The sequence below is a fragment of the Podarcis bocagei genome, assembly GCF_964188305.1.
Source record: "Podarcis bocagei genome assembly, chromosome: 3".
NCBI lineage: Eukaryota > Metazoa > Chordata > Lepidosauria > Squamata > Lacertidae > Podarcis > Podarcis bocagei.
Genome location: NC_138127.1, coordinates 3135479 through 3150096, shown reverse-complemented (window position 1 = coordinate 3150096; position 14618 = coordinate 3135479). Strand labels below are relative to the sequence as shown.

General features: G+C 43.7%; 1 long non-coding RNA gene across 1 annotated transcript; it reads left to right on the top strand.

Moving 5' to 3' along the window:
* Positions 1 to 4836: 4836 nt before the first annotated feature.
* Positions 4837 to 10616, top strand: LOC308584532. The gene is made up of 3 exons (XR_014006894.1): positions 4837 to 4919; positions 9250 to 9292; positions 10532 to 10616. It is a non-coding gene; the product is annotated as an uncharacterized lncRNA (long non-coding RNA).
* Positions 10617 to 14618: the final 4002 nt, after the last annotated feature.

Below are 14618 nucleotides of genomic sequence, written 5' to 3'. Positions count from 1 at the left end.
TGCAAGGCCTCTTGTTGTGCTCTTTTGCATACTTATTAGCGAAGTGGGAAAGGGAGTATGGAAATTATCTTAGCGGTCTGCGGTGGAAGAAAATGTCAGGGCTCACTTGGGAAAGTACTTATTAAAACACCCGAGCTCAACCCTAGCATATTACTATCCATATCTATAATTACAGTATATGCACACCCTTTGGCTTAATCCATCATGAGTATGTACATCCGGCGGGGCCGGCCCTACCGTGAGACAGAGAACAGAATCGTCCAGACACCCTGTTTACTGTGCATTCATCCTGATTTGCTTGCACAAAGGTTACATGGTGCCGCCCAACAACGTCGTTTTCCCACACTTTCAACTGAATTTTCCCAACACTTTCCTTAGCACAAAAATTCCACTTCTGAGGGGGAGCCAGTTTTTGGAACAACAGCACCAAACCCACTTTAATGGTGCGACTTAAATATGCTGGCAACTGACTCATGCTCACAAAATAGTGATAGTGTGTGAGTGGCCACCTCAGGCGGCTAGTTTCGGATGTCGTGAAAGGGCAGCAAATTGCTATTTAATGGATTATGGCTGTATTTTTATTGTCAGGGAGGGGAAGAAGCACTTTGGGGGTTTTCTTTCTCAGGAGCCAAAGGAACTCGCCTTTTTTACTGGGTTTTGCCGCGCACACATGCGCAGAAGCGGTCCTCAGGTTGCGGAAACCTTGAGATTCGACTGGACCTCCGGAAAGGATCCTGTCCACAACCGGAGGTACCACTGTACTTTGACATGGGAGGATGGGGTTGCCGTTTCCTACTCTGCCTCACTTCAATAATTCTCTGGGATGCAGGTGGCACTGTGGTCTAAACCACTGAGCCTCTTGGGCTTGCCGATCAGAAGGTCGGTGGTTCAAATCCCCGCGACAGGGTGAGCTCCCGTTGCTCAGTCCCTGCTTCTGCCAACCTAGCAGTTTGAAAGCATGTCAAAGTTAAAGTAGATAAATAGGTACCGCTCTGGCGGGAAGGTAAATGGTGTTTCTGTGAGCTGCTCTGGTTTCGCCAGAAGCGGCTTAGTCATGCTGGCTGCATGACCCGGAAAAACTGTCTGTGGACAAACGTCGGCACCCTCGGCCAGTAAAGCGAGATGAGCTCCGCAACCCCAGTCATTTGCGACTGGACTTAACTGTCAGGGGTCTTTTACCTTTACCTTTTACTCTGCCTCACTTAAATAATTCTCTGGGAACTTCTGCCATATGAAGTGAAGTTATGAGAGAACATGATTTGAAAGCTCCCTGAGTGATAATGGGCCAGTCATTGTCTCTCAGCCTAGCCTTCCTATTAGTTCAGGGGTCAGCAAAATTTTTTAGCAGGGTGCCGGTCCACTGTCCCTCAGACCTTGTGGGGGACCAGACTATATTTGGGAGGGGGATGAACGAATTCCTATGCCCCACAAATAACCCAGAGATGCATTTTAAATAAAAGGACACATTCTACTCATGTCAAAACACGCTGGTTCCTGGACTGTGCGCGGGCCGGATTGAGAAGACGATTGTGCTGGATCCGGCTCCCGGGCCTTGTATTGCCTACCCATGTATTAGTTGTTGAGAGGATAACTTAGGGTGGGAGGAGCTCATAGGAGGGAAGTTGGGATATGAATGCAGGAACAGCAGCAGGACCCTAACCTGGGGAAGTCCACAATGTCCACAAAGAGAGAAAATTGTCAATTGGGGGGTGGTGTCAAGAGCAACACCCCAGCCATGCTGTGGCGTGTGACTCTTCTTGAGAAATGTCTGAACAGCAGCTATTTATACTAGCATTGCTAGAGATATTCAGCCCAAAAATATGTGAAGAGTTTCATCATGAAATCGACTCATCACGAGATCAACTGTCGGATTGCCCTTCTTGCTGGGTGCAGTTATAGCTTCTGTTAACTATGGCAGACAGAACTCTAGCAAGAGGATGGGATGGCGTTGGTCTCCTTTGCCACCACTGAAAAAGTGGAAAAACCTAATTTGCTGTGCCTAGGGAATGAGATACATCACTTGATGGCTGGCTAAGCTTTTTTTAAAAAATAAAAACCTTTATATGCAGTACTGAGTAATTTTTGCAGTACTCTGCTTAGATATAAATCCTTTAAGCAGCTTCTATATGAGACAAGCTTCTATTCATGCGCCCACATCAATATTAAACCTAACCTCTAAAGCCGTTCCTCTGCCACATAAATATGAGTTTGGTTTTATGGCACTTGCTAAGAAAGCAAAGAGTTTTTCACATTCAATCAACCTTTCCCAAACTTCACACTACACTTACTGCAGGATCAGTGCAAACCTATATGAAAGTACAACAGTACAAAGCTGTTTATACCCTTTAATATTATAAGTCAGCTTTTGCCGTAAATCTTGCGTCTGGATTGCGCATAACTCCGGCATGAGCTCATGCCCTTTCTGATTTCCCTCTTTCTTATTACCCTTCACCAACTGAGTGATATGTGACTTCCTGTCATGGTGCTGACTCTATTACAAAGTGCAAAGGTAATTTACGTCCCTGCATTGGCTAAGCAGCTTATTTGGTACCAAGGTTGGGTAGAGGTGCAGCGCTCTGTTTAGCCGAAAGAAAAAAAAGACGAAAATCAAAACTGCAGATTTCATTAATACTGCCATTGGCACATTCTTAAGGGAGGCGTGAGAATTTGCCTCCCCTTTTGCCACTAGATTCATAGTAAGCCAGCATCGCCTCCAGAACAAACAAACAAAATCGGGGTCAAAGAAAAAAGATTTCATCCCTGTTTGGTCTGACTCATATAACACCGGTCCTGAAAGACCTGTATTGACTCCCAGTATGTTTCCAAGTAGAATTCAAAGTGTTGGTGCTGACCTTTAAAGCCTTAAATGGCCTCGACCCAGTATACCTGAAGGAGCATCTCCACCCCCATAGTTCACTGAGGTCCAGCACTGAGGGCCTTCTGGCAGTTCCCTCACTATGGAAAGTGAGGTTACAGGGAACCAGGCAGAGGGCCTTCTCGGTAGTGGCGCCCCCACCCTATGGAACACCCTCCCATCAGATGTCAAGGAAATAAAAAACTATCTGACTTTGAGAAGACATCTGAAGGCACCCCTGTTTAGGGAAGTTTTGAATGTTTGATGTTTTATTGTGTTATTAATATCCTGTTGGAAGCCGCCCAGAGTAGCTAGGGAGGCCTGGCCAGATGGGCGAGGTATAAGTAATAAATTATTATTATTGTTGTGGTTGTGGTTGTAGGCCACTGATTTTTCCCCCACAATAGCAAGGAAGAACATGGCAAAAAAAAAAAAACAACAACCCTTGGCCCATTAATGGATATGGCAGATATCGTGACTCAGGGCATTTGAATACTTTATTTATTTTTCCTTGGTTTCAAGTTTTGTAACCTTGCCTTGTTTAACCATTTTGTCTATATTAGAAATAGTTCTAGTTGCTATCTTCTACACGGCCTCCCTCGGGAATTTGTGAACTCTACTTCCTTGGAGATTGGACGTTCATCTATCATGGATGCTCTGCATTTCAATCCAACTCTACAATTCTGTGGTTCCATGATTCTGGAATTCATTCACATACCTGTGGTTTATTTATTTTGGTTTTATTTTCTGTCTGTATTTGTTCAATAGGGATCTATGGTTGTGTGTGGACTCTGAATATTGTCATCAGATCCTGTTTGATAACATTGTGTTTTGCAGGATCTCTTCTAACCATTTTTTTAAAAATAAAATAAAAGAATGATAATGAAATTAAAAATCAGCATACAATATGCCTGACCTGTAGCATTCTCCTTTCACATACTTATTTTTCAGACAATGAGAGCATCCGATTCTTGGGTATTTTGGTTGTCCTTGAACAGTAAAACATTGTCCCACTGCTCAATGTGGGCTCAGCAGTTGTCTCTTTGCACTGACTTGACTTTTATAGAAACCCCGCAGCATGGCTTCTGGTGCCAATGGAGCTTCTTCAGTCTCTCATACTACTCCCTATGAACCTTTCTCCAAATTCTGTGATGCCGTTCTCTAACCAAATAATGTGCATATTAGTATTTATTAAATTTATATACCACCTTTCATCCAAGGATCAGAGGGCAGTTACAGTGTAAAAATACAAAAAAATGCCTAACATAATAACAAACAAAACAGTAAAACAAGCCCCCTCATACAGTCTAATTAGTCAAAAGCCTGGGAGAAGAGGAATGTTTTCACCTGGTGCTGAAAGGTATGTCATGAAGATACCAGGCAAGCCTCCCCGGGGACAGCATCATATAAGCGGGAAGCCACCACAGTCTTCATGTTTCCACCCTCTGGTCCTCTCACAGAAGAGGCACATGAAAACTATATTAGTAGAAAGCATGCATTAAAATAGTTTTAAATAATGTGTGTATTAGTGAAAATGACATGTAAAAATGCAGGATATTATGGAAAAACTGCTTGCTGAAATGCATGCAATAGGAGAAATCTGTGCTGAAATACAGACAAATTTGCATTCTTCTTTTTTTCTTTTAAAAAATAATAATAATTGGCAATCAATGCAGAAATGTGGAAAAGTGAACTGAAGGCTGGGAAACTGAAATAGGCTGATTTCCCCCATCCCTACTTCAAAGGCTTATGCACCAGTCATTTCTGTCCACACACCCTCCAACATGTTGAGTCTCAAAACCGGGATGAGTGCCTTCATTCGTACACCCACACGAGTCACATGACCCTCATAAGATCACAGAGCCCCAAAGACACGCTTTTTTCAGGGGCACCAGAAAACACATGTTTTGAGACAAGGCTTATGATTGTGGTCCTCCCCCCAAAAAACACACGCTTTTTTGGGATAAAATCCTGGCGTACTGTCATGTGATATCATGGCACCCAAAATGGCTGCCATGCTCAGGGGAAAATGAGATGACCTGGTTTCTTCTGTGACGCCTGCGGGGTATGCTATCGTGGAATCTGCCTAGGGTGGTATAGCAATGGGTACAGTCGTCTGTCTGCTTTTGATGGAAGTAACAGTTTTGTAATCCTAATATGCAATGGTGGGGGGAAAGATTATTAAGTTATGGTTACCAGATTTTTTTTCAGTGAATCAGGGGACACTTTTTTTTCTTTTTCTTTTTTGAAGCTGAGTAGCAACAGGGAGTCAGTAGTGGAGATGGTGAGGCAAAAGACCCTGATCCCAAGCACACATGCATATTGTATAACGGTGCAAAGCCCTTCTTTTGCACCCTGCGAAACATAAATGTGCAGAGATGAGGGAGTTTTTTAAAAAACTGGGCAACGGCGCACCGCCCGCCCATGACTCCCGAGCCTTCCCCCATCTCCTTCCCCCTTCCCCCTTTGTTTTGACAGATCAGAGGAGGCTCTGGAGTTACGGGCGGGCTGCTGTAGCCCAGGAGGGGCCAGCCTGGTAGTGCAGTTGGCTCAGGCTGGTTTCAGGATCTGCTCGCTGCCTGCTGCCGTGGTCAGGAAAAATGGCGGGTGCCATGGCAGCGAGCAGTTCCTAAAGCCAGCCAGAGCCAACTGCACTAATAGGCCGGCTCCGGACTGCTGAGGCTGCCACAGCCATGTTTCCCGGGGACAGATTTGCAAATCTGGGGACATTCTGGGGACGGAATTTGTCCAGGGAGAGATTGCAGATGACACAATGATGGCAGAAAGTGAGGAGGAATTAAAGAAACTTTTAATGAGGGTGAAAGAGGAAAGCACAAAATATGGTTTGAAGGTCAACATCAAAAAAACAAAGATCATGGCCACTGGTCCCATCACCTCCTGGCAAATAGAAGGGGAAGAAATGGAGGTAGTGAGAGATTTTACTTTCTTGGGCTCCATGATCACTGCAGATGGTGACAGCAGTCACGAAATTAAAAGACGCCTGCTTCTTGGGAGAAAAGCAATGACCAACCTAGACAGCATCTTAAAAAGCAGAGACATCACCTTGCCAACAAAGGTCCGTATAGTTAAAGCCATGGTTTCCCCAGTAGTGATGTATGGAAGTGAGAGCTGGACCATAAAGAAGGCTGATCGCCGAAGAATTGATGCTTTTGAATTATGGTGCTGGAGGAGACTCTTGAGAGTCCCATGGACTGCAAGAAGATCAAACCTATCCATTCTAAGGGAAATCAGGCCGGAGTGCTCACTGGAAGGACAGGTCCTGAAGCTGAGGCTCCAATACTTTGGCCACCTCATGAGAAGAGAAGACTCCCTGGAAAAGAGCCTGATGTTGGGAAAGATGGAGGGCACAAGGAGAAGGGGACAACAGAGGATGAGATGGTTGAACAGTGTTCTCGAAGCTACCAGCATGAGTTTGCCCAAACTGCGGGAGGCAGTGGAAGACAGGAGTGCCTGGTGTGCTCTGGTCCATGGAGTCACGAAGAGTCAGACACGACTAAACAACTAAACAACAACAAGATTTGCAAATCCAGGGACTGTCTCCGGAAACCAGGGATGTCTGGTAACCCTATATTAAGTACTCTGAAGTTGCTGCCTGTTTCAGTTTAGCAGAGAAAGCAGGCAGGATCAGTCAGGCCAAATGACAGTCTGGATGAGCAGAAATTGTATAATCATTTCTCTCCTTTTTCTGCACACCAGAGCAGCTCCCAGCAGCAAGCTGTTGTAGTGCAGTGGCTGTCAGCTTTTCTAACACCTACTGTATAAAAGAAGAAGAGGACCTCTCTACCCTGTTCATATACATAGGCATACACGTGTTGCTATAAACTAGATAGTCGAGTGATTTATTTATTCTGGTTGTGTGCCAGACAGAAATATTTAAATCCTACTTTTGGAAGCAAGAATTATCTAATCACTCACTAGCTTTTATAATAAAGCATTTATCATGGACCATTAATCCATTAGTGCTTATTTTCCATCCCTTCCTTTCACTAGCACCTTGCTTTGAACACAGTTGAGCTTGGCTGCAACTTCTCCCTTTTTATCATGTATCGTAGCTACATGATAGGTCACACCGGCACCAAATCCAAAAGGGGGAAAATAATAATAATAACAATAACAATAGCGCTGCACTTTGCTTGAACTTGGCACCCAGATATATCGCTTGTGCTGCCACTGTTAGCAAAAAAAATAAAGGGTGTGAGTTCTGAAATTAGTTCTGAAAAGGGTGCGAGTTATGAAATTTGTATTTCACCATTAACCTGGTGGTCGCAGAGCAGCATGTGGAAACAGCTCAAAAATAATTATCCATGAAAAGGGAAGGGGTTGGAGAATGGGTGGAAAAACCCTCTTGTGTTAAAGTTCGCTCTTCCTGGGAGCTTAATATGTGTAGCACATCAAAACAGCCAGCTCTATTTTTAATTCACGTAGCGCATCACCCAGCTGCCAGTGGTGAGCCTTTCTTGGCAATCAAAGCACAATAAAGAACATAAGAGAGGAAAGGAAGGGAGGTTTGCTTGTGTTTTGCCAAGCTGCAGATTCAAAAGGTGCCACTGACTAAGAGTTATGCTGCAATCCTCACTCGGTGTGAGGTTCAGAAATCCAAAGCTCCCCTCACCATTTGCCTCCTTTCTCTTGTTTTCAGCGGTTTCCCACCCTGTCAGGGACCTTGCTGAGGAGGGCTGCACTGATCCTGAATCTTCCCAGGAGCAGGAGGACAGTATAGATTTGGAAAAGTGGTTTGCAGAGGGGCATAGTTCAGAAGGCAGAAGCTGGGAAATACTGAGTGGTGAACAGCTAGGAGAAGAAGAACTGGGAGAGAGTTAACAGACTCTCTTTCACTGGAAAGTGTCCATCCACTCTGCCCAAGGTCAAGGAGAGCAGATAAGGTGGGGGCACAGAAAGCAAAGTGGTTGCGAGATCAGGTTGCAAGACGCAGAAGTAATGTGGATGACGGGGGGGGGTGGAATCCTTAATTGGAAGCACCGTCAAAAAATTTAGGGATGCCCTTCCACTGACAGAAGGCTCTTTGGTCCTTCCATAATCACAAACAGTAAGTCTGACACACACAGAAAGCCTTTTTTTGCTGAGACATAGAATCATAGAGTTGGAATAGACCACAAGGGCCATCGAGTCCAACCCCCTGCCAAGCATGTGGACCATTAATGTAAGAAGAACTGTGCGTGGTACAAAGTATTTTGAAAATTACAAAGTTTGCCTATTCTACCTGAAAAGAAAGTTGTGCAATCATTCATTTAGTCTCTAGGCAACTCAAGGCAGAGTTAAAACCCTGGCAATCCTCTGTCAGTCAGTGTAGACAGTACAGTGGTACCTCAGGTTACATACGCTTCAGGTTACATACGCTTCAGGTTACAGACTCTGCTAACCCAGAAATAGTACCTCGGGTTAAGAACTTTGCTTCAGGATGAGAACAGAAATCGTGCTCCGGCGGTGCGGCAGCAGTGGGAGGCCCCATTAGCTAAAATGGTGCTTCAGGTTAAGAACAGTTTCAGGTTAAGAACGGACCTCCAGAATGAATTAAGTACTTAACCCAAGGTACCACTGTACTCTCATAGAAAGGCCATGGTCTGACTTGGTAAAAGGCAGTTAGCTATGTTTGATATGGGCAGCTTCTAGATCTAAGGTTCTTAGATTTTCCTTTGTCCCCAGTTTTCTACAATATTATCCATCTACTATTTTTTCTTCATGATTTTCCACTCAAGTTTTACAACAATTGGTTGACAAGTTTGAAGTTTATCCAGATTTCCTAAACCAACTCATCTTTTACTCATCATGTTCTCAACTTAGACTGATCTCTCATGTGTATTTTCACTTTCGGCATCAAAATAAACTTTACTTGTGACTGACAAAAGCACATCGTATTTGAGCCATATGCAAGATGACAGATTTGTCACTCAACCCAAAAGGAAAATTTCGCCTTTGGATGTTAAAAAATAAAGTAATTTAAACCCAATTACCACCAAATAAGTTGTTGAAAATAGTACAGTGCCATCTTTGTTCAACAGGGATTAAAAGTTCGACTTAAAAAATACTAATTCTATTTTGTTATACAAGTAATTCCATTCATCTGATTTACGTGGACTTTTTTATCTGAACAAGATAGATCATACATGCATCTATTTTAAGTAAATCAACACTCTCCTTTTGAAGCCCTAATTTTGCAGTAGGCTTATCAGTGTTTATATTTAATGACACATCTGCATACTTCTTTCATTTTCTTGAGTAAAAGACATCTGTGCAAAGTTATGAAGTGTGCATTGATAAATGGAATTCACAATCAATTTTTTATAAAAAAATAAAATAAATCTACTTCAGATATGAAAGACAATGCAATTAATGGGAAAACTTTCTTTTTCCAGGGCAGGCAGGGATTTAAAGAATGCACATTCTCACATCCAAAAGGTAAGTGAAGGTAGATGACAAGATCCAGAAATTCTCTCACTGAATCAAAACACCCCTAATCAATGGTATGTTTGAGCACGAACTTGGAAAAGAGAAACGCAGAACAAAAAGGACTAAAATAAGAGCCCCAGGGATATCTATATAGGAATGGGAGAGTTACACTGATCAAAGAGGAGACATTTAAATATTGTTACAAAAGCCGAGTGCCTGCCCCTCTCTCTGCCAAGCAGTGGCAAGAGCACATTGGGTCACAGGCACACATACAGGGTCTGTGTCCCTTTGGAGAACAGAAGACACAGTGGAGACTGTCGTGTTTTAAGAAATATGGGACTCAGCTCTACAGCTGCAAATAAAATGTTTTAAGTGTGCTTTAAGTGCAATATATAATGTGACGCTAGATGGCGATGCTGAAATTCAATGTATTTTTTTAAAGCATTTTCAGAACGTTTTTAAAATGTGTGTAGATTTCACCATGGTTTATTCATCTGTTTACACCTTCAGTCTGCATGGAGGGAGTGCAGATCTTACGGCATGGCCCAACCTTTCCTTCTCCTCCACCAAGATGCATCTCAGCCTTACTTCCTCCTCCTCCTGCCCAGAAGCCCCTGCTTCAAAACTCACTTTTCCCATCCCATCAAACAAACAGTTACCCCAGCAACCTTTGTGACATCTGGCTCCCCAGGCCAAAGGATCCTTCTATGGCCCATCAACAGCTCATTGTATTGCTAACAGGTCTGCTCTTCCCCCAGCCAACCAGACTGGTTTATGCAATCGTCAAAAGTTGTTGAAGGTTTTTTGGGGGGGCAAACGGCAGTGGTGGATGTGGGGTGGCGAGCAACAAGGAGGAGGCAACAAAGAACAGCGCTTCCCTAGTGAAAAGACAAAATCCCAGACATTTACTTTCAAAATTACCCCCATCGTTCAGCCCGGACACTGAGGTCCAGCACCGAGGCCTTCTGCCGGTTCCCTCCCTGAGAGGAGTGAGGTTACAGGGAACCAAGCAGAAGGCCTTCTCAGTAGTGGCGCCATCCCTGTGGAACGCCCTCTCATCAGATGTCAAACAGATAAACAACTATCTGACTTTTAGAAGCCATCTGAAGGCAGCCCTGTTTAGGTAAGTTTTTAAAGTTTGATGTTTTGTAGCGTTTTTAATATTCTGTTGGGAGCCAGATGGGTGGGGTATAAATAATAAATTATTATGATTATTATTTTAAAAATACTTTTAATAATTCTCCCCAGGCACCAATTTAGCCCCCACCCTCTGGACATTACTGGAATTTTGAAGTTCAGATGGCAACCCTCAACTTGCAGATGCGAAGCAAATATACTTTACGATGTCAAGTAGGCTGTCAATGTTAAGACAATAGTGAATGTTTCAGTTTCTGATGATGAGAAAATTGCTTGTTGTTTAGTCATTTAGTCATGTCCGATTCTTCGTGACCCCATGGACCAGAGCACGCCAGGCACTCCTGTCTTATACTGCCTCCTGTAGTATAGTCAAACTCATGCTGGTAGCTTCGAGAACACTATCCAACCATCTCGGCCTCCGTCATCCCCTTCTCCTTGTGCCCTCCATCTTTCCCAACATCAGGGTCTTTTCCAGGGAGTCTTCTCTTCTCATGAGGTGGCCAAAGTATTGGAGCCTCAGCTTCAGGATCTGTCCTTCCAGTGAGCACTCAGGGCTGATTTCCTTCAGAATGGATAGGTTTGATCTTCTTGCAGTCCATGGGACTCTCAAGAGTCTCCTCCAGCACCAGAATTCAAAAGCATCAATTCTTCGGCGATCAGCCTTCTTTATGGTCCAGCTCTCACTTCCATACATCACTTCTGGGGAAACCATCGCTTTAATTATACGGACCTTTGTTGGCAAGGTGATGTCTCTGCTTTTTAAGATGCTGTCTAGGTTTGTCATTGCTTTTCTCCCCAAAAGCAGGCATCTTTTAATTGCTAGCCCCATGTCATTTGACAGCATTCACACCAGCCAACCTTTCCTCCTCACGCTTCCACGAAAACATGCAGATTCGAATGCAAATCCTCGCGCTGACGTGGACGTTGCATTTTCCGCTCGCGCCATTGCTAAGCATTCCAAGCGTGTCTTCCAAGCCTGCCCTCTGAAATGCAAAATGAAGAAATAAGATCATAGGGAGTTCTTGGAAAGGAAACCCTTCATAGCATGGTGAGATGTTTTGTGTTGCTTTGGGGGTGGGGAGGTTGAAAGTGGTGGAACTTGGCATCCTCAGCAAATATATTCACCACCCGCTATATATATGGGGGGGCAGGGACCCAAAGTCCTTCAAATCAAAAGGGAAGAAACAGAGCGGTCTTGTACGAAGCAATTTCATCTAATGTTTCACCTCGCTTTTAACTGCAGTCAGAAAAAGCAACAACTTTACAACACCACCTGCTGCTCTGCTAGCTTTGACCTGACCCCTTTCTGCTTCTCTTGTTATTATAAACAGCCAGCCCTTTAAGTGAGAGCTGTTTAAAGGATAGGAGTCCCTAAGTGTTCCTTCCTGGATCCCAGATGCAGGGGGGAGACTGATAGGCTTTTTGATCTTTCTTTTTATGAGCGTCTGATGAATTGCCTCTGGCACCTGGCAACTGAAATTTCACTATCTGGAAACGTCCCCTTATGTCAAACAATGTGGCAAATCTCAGAGTATGAGTTACAAACCCCGAGCCAATTTTTTTTTTTTTAAAGCACAAAACAAAAGTAAGTGCAAGGTACTTTCCAACATTATGCAAAAAATTTTTTAAAAAAGGGGGGGGGCAGCGTACTGCAAATTCAGCAAATTAGCAGAGGTCCTGATTCTGAGATTTGGGCTGGATCCAGAAACGTCAAAGAAGTGATTTGGTTAAAGGCGTTGCAAACTCATACAGGGAAATCCGGTAGGGAAAGGTGGGACTCCACAGCGCCGCCTGGTGTCACAGTGTTATATCTTTACGCATCTAGGTGAGTCCCTAGTTCTCTTCCTCCATTTGTCATGCCCTTACTGACGCACGTGAGGAACTCAAGGGTGATGTTTGCTTATAACGAATCTATGCTACAATCCTATGCCATTTACCTGGCAATAAACCCCACTGAGCTCAGTGGACTTTAACATCCTTTATATAGGCTGGATGAATAGGCTCAGCGCTCATTTAAGCCGGAGCTCACTGGAACTCAGTTCCAGCACCTCTCAGATGGGCGCCATGATAAGAGAACAAGTTCATAGCGAGTTCCAGCACCTCTTTTTCTAGAAAAACAGCACTGGAAACCCACATTCATACTAATCACACGTGCAATTTGCATTCCGCTCTTACAACACGAATATTCGCATGCAATCTAAGTTCGGTTCTGCTGCTACTCCCTTCTCTTCAGAATCATCTCAACCCAACAGCATAGAGTCCCGTCCTTGCCTTATGTGCTGACACTTTTTAAAATACGTGAGAAATTGGAATATTTGTGAGCATTCCATAACGTCCCCACAGCTGAGCCAATGGGCATTTTAATCAACTGATCTCTCACAGCCATTTGCTACAGAAGAGGTATCAAAGCTTGCCTTTAGATCAGTTTCTCCCCACCCTTTTTGGTTGGCTTTATCCGGTGGGAGGGGGGAGAAAGAGAGAGAGAGAGTTGGCAAATTCACTGCTTTTCTGCTAGCGTCTGTGTTCATTCATTGTTTTAATTTGATGCCTCATTTATCACTCTGCAATGCTAGCAAGGATTCTAAGATGCTTTTCAAGGCCAACTTTGACTCTGCAAATAGATATATTTATTTATTACATTTTAATCCTGCCCCTTAGACATCAGCGACATCTGCCTATTGACATAACGATAGCAGAAAGCAATATTTTTAAGGCTGCTGAAATCCGTGTGATAATAGGCTTTGCCTTTGAATCGTAGTGAACAATAAGGGGTAAACATTGTCTCATTCATATATATATATATATATATATATATATATATATATATATATATATATAATGTAGTGATGATACAATGTTATCCTTTTACTGTCACATCATTTGTTTTGCGAACACTGAATAGCAACGATAATGTTCTGCAATTTTGTTTTGTTTTTTCTCTCACTTGAACTATAGCCAAGAGCTATAACCATTATTTACAACAAAGTCAGCGCTTGTCAGCAGTTCCCACACTATGGTGTGGCCCGTGTAAAGGAATTAACTGCGGTTATCTTTGAAACCGTAATGGTTGGCCAGAGTTTGCTTTTTAATGGTGACCACAGTATTTTTATGAGATGCACATGTCTGGGTGGGTGTTTCATAAACACTTTAAATGGGCCGTCGATCTCCGTCTGACCCAGATACTCTGTTTTCACCTTCCAGCGTGACCTGGGCTATCCTAGCGACATTAACCACCCGTTTCCCTGATGCTTGGGAAAAGTCTGCAATACAGTGGTACCTCGGGTTACATACGCTTCAGGTTACAGACTCCGCTAACCCAGAAATATTACCTCAAGTTAAGAACTTTGCTTCAGGATGAGAACAGAAATTGTGCTCCAGCGGCGCGGCAGCAGCAGGAGGCCTCATTAGCTAAAGTGGTGCTTCAGGTTAAGAACAGTTTCAGGTTAAGAACGGACCTCAGGAACGAATTAAGTACTTAACCCAAGGTACCACTGTGCTGCACGCAGCAGGCATCGAGTACCACTGTGCTGATGGTTTCGAAACGCTGCCGTATTTTTGCATTACAACTTTTGACCCCATTGAGTTCTGTCTCGGTTGCATTTCCAGCAGTCATTTCTCAGGCTTAAGGCCCTATCCCTGCAAACCTTTTTCGAGCATAATGAAGTGCTGTTATTTAAACTCCATTGACTTCCACAGGCCTGTTGCCTGATGAGAACAGGGCTGTGTTTTCTTTAAGAGCAAGGCCAGATTGCAATCAAGCGGGTTCCCTCCTGAGGATCCTTACACATTTATCACCCTCTTCCTTGGCCCGAGATAATGCTAAGATCTGGCACAAAACAAAAACAAAAAACTCTGTCTTCTTCCAAGTTTTAGGAAAGGCATATTTATTATTTTCACACAGCGTTGGCAATGGAGAGGACCACTGGGTTCCCTTGCGCTCCTCATTTTCGAGACATATTAAAAATTGCTGGGATGAGGTGTACTTGGATTGCATTGCTTCAGTGTTTAACTAAAGCACATAGATAACGCTCCGTGTCATAGCAGCGCTAGGCAGATGAGAAAGAGGCCCATCGGCCCAAGACCACACAACGGAGGACTCTAGATAGCCATCTCTGTAGGGAGAAGTACTGGGATCACAACTGAGAACCCCACCTGCCCACTGACCCCAAACAAAACAAAACCTTTCCCAGACACAACA